Raw genomic sequence first — 9144 nt, forward strand, 5'->3', positions numbered from 1 at the left:
GTGTGTGTGTGTGTGTGTGTGTGTGTGTGTGTGTGTGTGTGCTCGTGTGTGCGTGCATGTTTCCTGTAGTGTGTGTCATAGAGGCAGAGACTTTCAGTTCCAGTTTCACGTGAGCTGTCAAGGCGTGCAGAATGATCCATACGTGTTTCACCAGATCTGCTGTAGAAAAAAAAAGATAATAATAAAAGAAAATAGAACAGAGCGGGTGTTTTATCTTAGAATAAACCCACCGCGCTGGCCTGGTCAGAGAGACAGGAGGTAGAGAGGGAGAGAGAGAGCAAGGAAAGAGAGTCGGGGGACAAACCACTGATCTAAAAATAGAATAGATATACATATCGGTGGGGGCAAACAGACAGACAGAGACAGGGAGAGAGAAAGAGAGGCTGAGAGAGAGAGAGAGAGAGAGAGAGAGAGAGAGAGAGAGCAAACAGTCAGAGAGAGACTAGAGAGACAGAGAGAGACACAGAGAGAGATTCAGAAAAACAAAGAGAGAAACAGTGGCAGAGCCTGATACAGAGTGCAAACGGATACACACACAAAGACAGCATGAAGTTCGTGAAACGCGCGACCGCGGATACAAACACAGGCTGCACGATTTCAGTATGTGCATTCTGTGATCAGCGGTTTCTCCACTGCAACGGGAATTCTTACTCTTTTTGTGAAGAACTATGACTCTCAGACTCTAAGACCAGGAGACAAGATTACGGCTGCAGCCTAACTGGGGGCTATAGATGGCTTTTGGGGACCACCCCAACGCGGGCAGTCCTAACATAAAGCCTTCTTGGTCGAGAGAGTAGGAACTCAAACTTGGGCAAGACACTCTCCACTCTTGTCAGATGTTAGCCCAGATAGTCGGGACAGCAGTTGCCTCCATGGCTGTACTGATCGGACACGACCACAGACATAGTTATATAGAGTCCGTGGACACGAATTGAACGACTGACCATGAAACATGTGTCGTGACAAGTTTTAAACTCTCGGCAGAACACACGGAAGCAGAGAAGTGTGTAGCGCTCCCTACGTCACTGTAGTATGTGTGTACATCCTGGTCAGTCAGTCAGTGTGGACCGGATCTGTGTGATAATGGTATCACTTACTGGCGTGTTGTGTAAGTTGTGCTGTGATGTGATCTGTTGTGATCTGTTGTGTTGTGTTGTGTCAGTTGTGCCTTGTAGTGTTGTGCTGTACATTTTTGTGCTGTAATGTGTTGTGTCAGTTGTGCTGTAGTGTGTTGTGTTGTGTCAGTTGTGCTGTGTTGTGCTGTGCTGTGTTGTGCTGTGCTGTGTTGTGCTGTGTTGTGCTGTGCTGTGTTGTGCTGTGCTGTGTTGTGCTGTGTTGTGCTGTGTTGTGTTGTGCTGTGTTGTGCTGTGTTGTGCTGTGTTGTGCTGTGCTGTGTTGTGCTGTGTTGTGCTGTGTTGTGTTGTGCTGTGTTGTGCTGTGTTGTGTTGTGCTGTGTTGTGTTGTGCTGTGTTGTGCTGTGTTGTGTTGTGCTGTGCTGTGTTGTGCTGTGTTGTGCTGTGTTGTGTTGTGCTGTGTTGTGCTGTGTTGTGTTGTGCTGTGTTGTGTTGTGCTGTGTTGTGCTGTGTTGTGTTGTGCTGTGCTGTGCTGTGTTGTGCTGTGCTGTGTTGTGCTGTGTTGTGTTGTGCTGTGCTGTGCTGTGCTGTGCTGTGTTGTGCTGTGTTGTGTTGTGCTGTGCTGTGCTGTGTTGTGCTGTGCTGTGTTGTGCTGTGCTGTGTTGTGCTGTTGTGTTGTACTGTAATGTGTTGTGTCAGTTGTGCTGTAGTGTGTTGTGTTGTGTCAGTTGTGCTGTGTTGTGCTGTAGTGTGTTGTGTTGTGTCGGTTGAGTTACACTGAGATATAACGTACAGTGCTAAAAACACGACACAGCAATTACACTAAGATATAACGTACAGTGCTAAAAACACGACACAGCAATTACACTAAGATATAACGTACAGTGCTAAAAACACGACACAGCAATTACACTAAGATATCACGTACAGTGCTAAAAACACGACACAGCAATTACACTGAGATATAACGTACTGTGCTAAAAACACGACACAGCAATTACACTGAGATATAACGCACTGTGCTAAAAACACGACACAGCAATTACACTGAGATATAACGTACAGTGCTAAAAACACGACACAGCAATTACACTGAGATATAACGTACAGTGCTAAAAACACGACACAGCAATTACACTGAGATATAACGTAGTGTGCTAAAAACACGACACAGCAATTACACTGAGATATAACGCACTGTGCTAAAAACACGACACAGCAATTACACTGAGATATAACGTACAGTGCTAAAAACACGACACAGCAATTACACTGAGATATAACGTACAGTGCTAAAAACACGACACAGCAATTACACTGAGATATAACGTACAGTGCTAAAAACACGACACAGCAATTACACTGAGATATAACGTACAGTGCTAAAAACACGACACAGCAATTACACTGAGATATAACGTACAGTGCTAAAAACACGACACAGCAATTACACTGAGATATAACGTACAGTGCTAAAAACACGACACAGCAATTGCACTGAGATATAACGTACAGTGCTAAAAACACGACACAGCAATTACACTGAGATATAACGCACTGTGCTAAAAACACGACACAGCAATTACACTGAGATATGGCGTACTGTGCTAAAAACACGACACAGCAATTACACTGAGATATAACGTACTGTGCTAAAAACACGACACAGCAATTACACTGAGATATAACGTACAGTGCTAAAAACACGACACAGCAATTACACTGAGATATAACGTAGTGTGCTAAAAACACGACACAGCAATTACACTGAGATATGGCGTACTGTGCTAAAAACACGACACAGCAATTACACTGAGATATAACGTAGTGTGCTAAAAACACGACACAGCAATTACACTGAGATATAACGTACAGTGCTAAAAACACGACACAGCAATTACACTAAGATATAACGTACAGTGCTAAAAACACGACACAGCAATTACACTGAGATATAACGTACAGTGCTAAAAACACGACACAGCAATTACACTGAGATATAACGTACAGTGCTAAAAACACGACACAGCAATTACACTGAGATATAACGTACAGTGCTAAAAACACGACACAGCAATTACACTGAGATATAACGCACTGTGCTAAAAACACGACACAGCAATTACACTGAGATATAACGCACTGTGCTAAAAACACGACACAGCAATTACACTGAGATATAACGTACTGTGCTAAAAACACGACACAGCAATTACACTGAGATATAACGTACAGTGCTAAAAACACGACACAGCAATTACACTGAGATATAACGTACAGTGCTAAAAACACGACACAGCAATTACACTGAGATATAACGTACAGTGCTAAAAACACGACACAGCAATTACACTGAGATATAACGTACAGTGCTAAAAACACGACACAGCAATTGCACTGAGATATAACGTACAGTGCTAAAAACACGACACAGCAATTACACTGAGATATAACGCACTGTGCTAAAAACACGACACAGCAATTACACTGAGATATGGCGTACTGTGCTAAAAACACGACACAGCAATTACACTGAGATATAACGTACAGTGCTAAAAACACGACACAGCAATTACACTGAGATATAACGTACAGTGCTAAAAACACGACACAGCAATTACACTGAGATATAACGTAGTGTGCTAAAAACACGACACAGCAATTACACTGAGATATGGCGTACTGTGCTAAAAACACGACACAGCAATTACACTGAGATATAACGTAGTGTGCTAAAAACACGACACAGCAATTACACTGAGATATGGCGTACTGTGCTAAAAACACGACACAGCAATTACACTGAGATATAACGTAGTGTGCTAAAAACACGACACAGCAATTGCACTGAGATATAACGTAGTGTGCTAAAAACACGACACAGCAATTACACTGAGATATAACGTACTGTGCTAAAAACACGACACAGCAATTACACTGAGATATAACGCACTGTGCTAAAAACACGACACAGCAATTACACTGAGATATAACGTACTGTGCTAAAAACACGACACAGCAATTACACTAAGATATAACGTACAGTGCTAAAAACACGACACAGCAATTACACTGAGATATAACGTACTGTGCTAAAAACACGACACAGCAATTACACTGAGATATAACGCACTGTGCTAAAAACACGACACAGCAATTACACTAAGATATAACGTACTGTGCTAAAAACACGACACAGCAATTACACTGAGATATGGCGTACTGTGCTAAAAACACGACACAGCAATTACACTGAGATATAACGTACAGTGCTAAAAACACGACACAGCAATAACATATACTGTCTGAGACATACGCATATTGTTTTTGGAAAATCAAACCCAGTGATCATTCATTCACTCACACACAAACACACACACACACACACACACACACTCTCTCTCTCTCTCTCTCTCTCTCTCTCTCTCTCTGACATTTCTAGACCGGACGGTAATAAGTAAGCAGGCAGTCATGTAAAACGAACTTAACTTCCTCTTTTTACACCCAGAACTTCCTGTCCCCCCTCCACCCCCTCCCCTTCCGGCCCTCTCCCCTTCCCCCTCCCCTTCCCCTCTCCCCCCACCAGCAATAAAGGTCAACAGTTTCATCCCGTACACTTCAGACCAGGACGTTACGTTCCAACGTAATTCGGTATTTATAAATACCGATGTGGAGTGATGGCCTAGAGGTAACGCGTCCACCTAGGAAGCGAGAGAATCTGAGAGCGCTGGTTCGAATCACGCCGATATTTCCTCCCCCTCAGTCCACCAGACCTTGAGTGGTGGTCTGGACGCTAGTCATTCGGATGAGACAATAAACCGAGGTCCCGTGAGCAGCATGCACTTAGCGCACGTAAAAGAACGCACGGCAACAAAAGGGTTGTTCCTGTCAAAATTCTGTAGAAAAATCCACTTCGATTGGAAAAACAAATAAAACTGCACGCAGGGAAAAAGAATTACAAAAAATGGGCGGTGCTGTAGTGTAGCGACGTGTTCTCCCTGGGGAGAGCAGCCCGAATTTCACACAGAGAAATCTGTTGTGATAAAAAGAAACAAATAAAGGATGTTCCTGACAACAGTCTGTTAAAAAAAGAAAAAAGAAAAAAAGCAACAACAATAAAGCCAACAAAGAAAGCCAAATAAAAAGGGGAAAAAAAAAGCCTTGAAATGATAATAATAATAATAATAATAATAATGATAATGATAATAATAATAATAATAATAATAATAATAATAATAATAATGATAATAATAATAATAATAATAATAATAATAATAATAATGATAATGATAATGGAGTCTCCCGTCGGACTGACGGACGAGTAGGTAGGCAGGCTTGTCTGTCGGTGGGGGAAGAGGCCGATTCTGGATGTGCAGCACTTCCCACAGGTGTTGCAAGGGAAAACGTCTCCAGAAGTTGAGCCCTGCTTCCTTCGCTCACGCTTCTCCTTAATGGCCAGCGTTCTCTTGTTTTCAAACGTCTTTATGCCACTAGAGCACAGCATCCTCCAGCGAGAGCGGTCAAGGGTATCAGTTTCCCAGGAAACGATTTCTATGTCACAGGCTTTGAGGTTTGTCTTCAAGGTGTCCTTGAAGCGCTTGCAGGGTTTTCGAAGTTCGCGGTGGCCTTCTGCAAACAGAAAAAAAACGAGAAGAAAATAAAACGGTTACGCTTCACCGTGGGAGACGCGCTCTCCTCGGGAAGAGCAGCGTAAATTTCACACAGAGAAATCCGTCTTGACAAAAAGCAATACAGTTCGATACGATACAATGATGACTGTGGCAACAGCCGAGTGGTTAAAGCGTTGAAATTTCAATCTGAGGGTCCCGGGATCGAATCCCGGTAACGGCGCCTGGTGGGTAAAAGGTGGAGAATTTTCCGAACTCCCAGGTCAACATATGTGCAGACCTGCTAGTGCCTGAACACCCCCCCCCCCCCCCCCCCCCCCCCCCCCCCCCCCCCCCCACAGAAGGCCAAATTCGCACGTTGAAGATCCTGTAACCTATGTCAGCGTTCGGTGGGTTATTGAAACCAGAACACAGCCGGCATGCACCCTCCCGAAAACGGAGTGTGACTGCCTTTATGGCGGGGGTGTAAACAGTCATCCACATAAAAGCCCACTCGTGTTTACGAGTGAATGTGGGAGTCGCAACGAAGGAAGAAGAAACGAAACATCATTCTTCGTTGTGACAAATAATGATCAGCGATTCCTGATCCTTGTTCTTCCTGTATCCTGTTGTTGTTGTCGTTGTTGTTAAGCTGATGTTGTCGTTGCAGTCTCGGATGGCCATTTTCTCGGTGACTCTATCATTTCCTGTCAGTCACCTCTTCCGGTTTCCTGTTCCCGTTTTGCGGCGTCGAAGGGCGTTACACTTCCGGTTTGGTTTTGTTCCCTTTTCGATGCAGTATCAGTCTGTACTTGTGACTGTGTCTGTCTGTGACAGTGTTTTCTGCATTTCTTATTCTCTCTGTCTCTCTCTGTCTCTCTGTCTCTGTCTCTTTCTCTCTCTCTCTCTCTCTCTCGCTCGCTCATTCGCTTTCGTTATCTCAGGCTTTATCTCTCTCTCTTTATCCCTCTCTCTTGCACACACACACACACACACACACACACACACACACACACACACACACACACACACACACACGGAGATCTCTCTCTCTCTCTCTCTCTCTCTCTCTCTATATATATATATATATATATATATATATATATATAGACATACATACATACTTTGTAACACTAGATATGGATATCAAGGGCATGGCTTGAATTTTTAACTGAAGGTTGTGACTTTAACTTTTTGAAAAGGAAGAAAGGGGGAAAGAAAGAAAAAAGAAGAGAGAAGAATATTTCTAAGAAGTAAATAACACATGACGTGTACAGTCGCTTCAGAAAAGGAGATCTGTCGAACAAGGATGTTCTCATAAAATGAGGATCAGGAAACGCTGCACTAACACGAACAATACCATCACATGGCGGTCACTCTGGGTTTCACTGGTCTTTTCAGAACTTTCACGTTTTTTCAGTCTGCTATGGCGTGTGTAAGGTGGGAGACACTACTAGTGTGTCAAAAGGTCTTTTTCTGTCTTTTTTTTCCGTGGTGAACTCAGTCATTTCATCACTTGTTCGACAAAAACCCTTATCACGTGTCTGACAACATTGGGGTGAATCGTGGCCAAGTGGTAACGCGCTCACCATGCAAGGAAGGGAGTATGCAATTCGTATTTGTGTTTCGTTTTATCACAACAGATTTCTCTGTGTGAAATTCGGGCTGCTCTACCCAGGGAGAGCGCGTGGCTACACTACAGCGCCACCCATTTTTTAAAATTTTTCCCTGCGTGCAGTTTTGTTTTTCCTATCGAAGAGGATTTTTCTACAGAATTTTGCCGGGAACAACCCTTTTGTTGCCGTGGGTTCTTTTACGTGCGCTAAGTGCATGCTGCACACGGGACCTCGGTTTATTGTCTCATCCGAATAACTAGCGTCCAGACCACCACTGAAGTCTAGTGGAGGGTGAGAAAATATCGGCGGCTGAGCCGTGATTCGAACCAGCACGGTCAGATTCTCTCGCTTCCTACGTGGACGCGTTACCTCTAGGCCATCACTCCACAATCGTTCGAGTCCCATCATGATGAGAGGATCGGGTTTTTTGACGTTGACAGTAAACACTTTGATTGTAAACTGAACAAACGCACTCACAGATAGGGGGGGGGGGGGGGGGGGGGGGGAAAGGTGGCACTGCACTGTGGCGAGGCGCTCTTCTCGGGGAGAACAGCCCTGAGTTTCACACAGTATCATCTGTTGTGTGAGAAAGTTACACAATACAATACAATACAATACAACACGACACGACAAAACACAACACAATACAATGCAATAAAATATAATGCAATACAACACAACACAATACAACGCAACACCATGCAATACAATACAACACAATACAACACAACACAATACAATACAACACAACACAATACAATACAACACAATACAATACAATACATCACATCACAACTCTCGAACAAAGTGTAGTGTAAGTTTCAAGACAAAATGACAACACAATACAATACAATACAATACAATACAATACAATACAACCCTCGGACAAAGTGTAGAGTTAGTTTCAAGATAAAATGACAATACAATACAATACAATACAACTCTCGGACAAAGTGTAGTGTAAGTTTCACATCACAACTCTCGGACAGAGTGCGGTGTAAATCTCAAGTCAAAATTACTTTTGACAGCTTTTGACCGGACCAGACTATACTGAGCGTGTGGTCATTCGGACTGAGGCGATAAACCGAGGTCCCGTGTGCAGCACGCACTTGGCGCACTGAAAAAGAACCCACGGCAACGAGAGTAACTGGCAAAATTCTGCAGAAGAAACCCACTCTGATGGATACACAAATATATATGCATGCACTCAAGGCCTGACCAAGCGCGTTGAGTTATGTTGCTGGCATCTGCGTGCACACGTGTGTACTATGTTTCACACACACACACACACACACACACACACACATCACACACACACACACACACACACACACACACACACACACACACACACACACACACAGAATCGACATGTCCTTTGTGTGCATCTAGCGTAGATGACGGATAACATTTTTTTGTTTCATTGTAAATTATACGATAAAGTAAGAGAAAAATGTGCATTTTTTAAAATCTCATCTTGCTAAAAGATGTTGTTTTTTTCTGTTTTATCGTCTGATGATGAATATATCATACAGTCGGTAGCTAAATTTATCTCAGAAGCACAAAGAATAGGGCATAATCACAATGATCAGAACATACTAGAGTAAATGAGGAGGATATCCATGTGTAAATTTTATTTTCTTATGTTAATTTGGTAAGGTATATAATTGATATACTTAACTATATCATTGCCAGAATGGATGGTCGAGTTTGTTTGTATGATTAGTTTCTTTGTGTGTGTGTGTGTGTGTGTGTGTGTGTGTGTGTGTGTGTGTGTGTGTGTGTGTGTGTGTGTGTGTGTGTGTTTGTGTGTTCCGCTTGTTTAATGTATTGTGAGAGAGTGATATT

This window comes from Babylonia areolata, chromosome 14 (genome assembly GCF_041734735.1).
Source record: "Babylonia areolata isolate BAREFJ2019XMU chromosome 14, ASM4173473v1, whole genome shotgun sequence".
In the NCBI taxonomy this organism is placed as follows: Eukaryota; Metazoa; Mollusca; class Gastropoda; order Neogastropoda; family Buccinidae; genus Babylonia; species Babylonia areolata.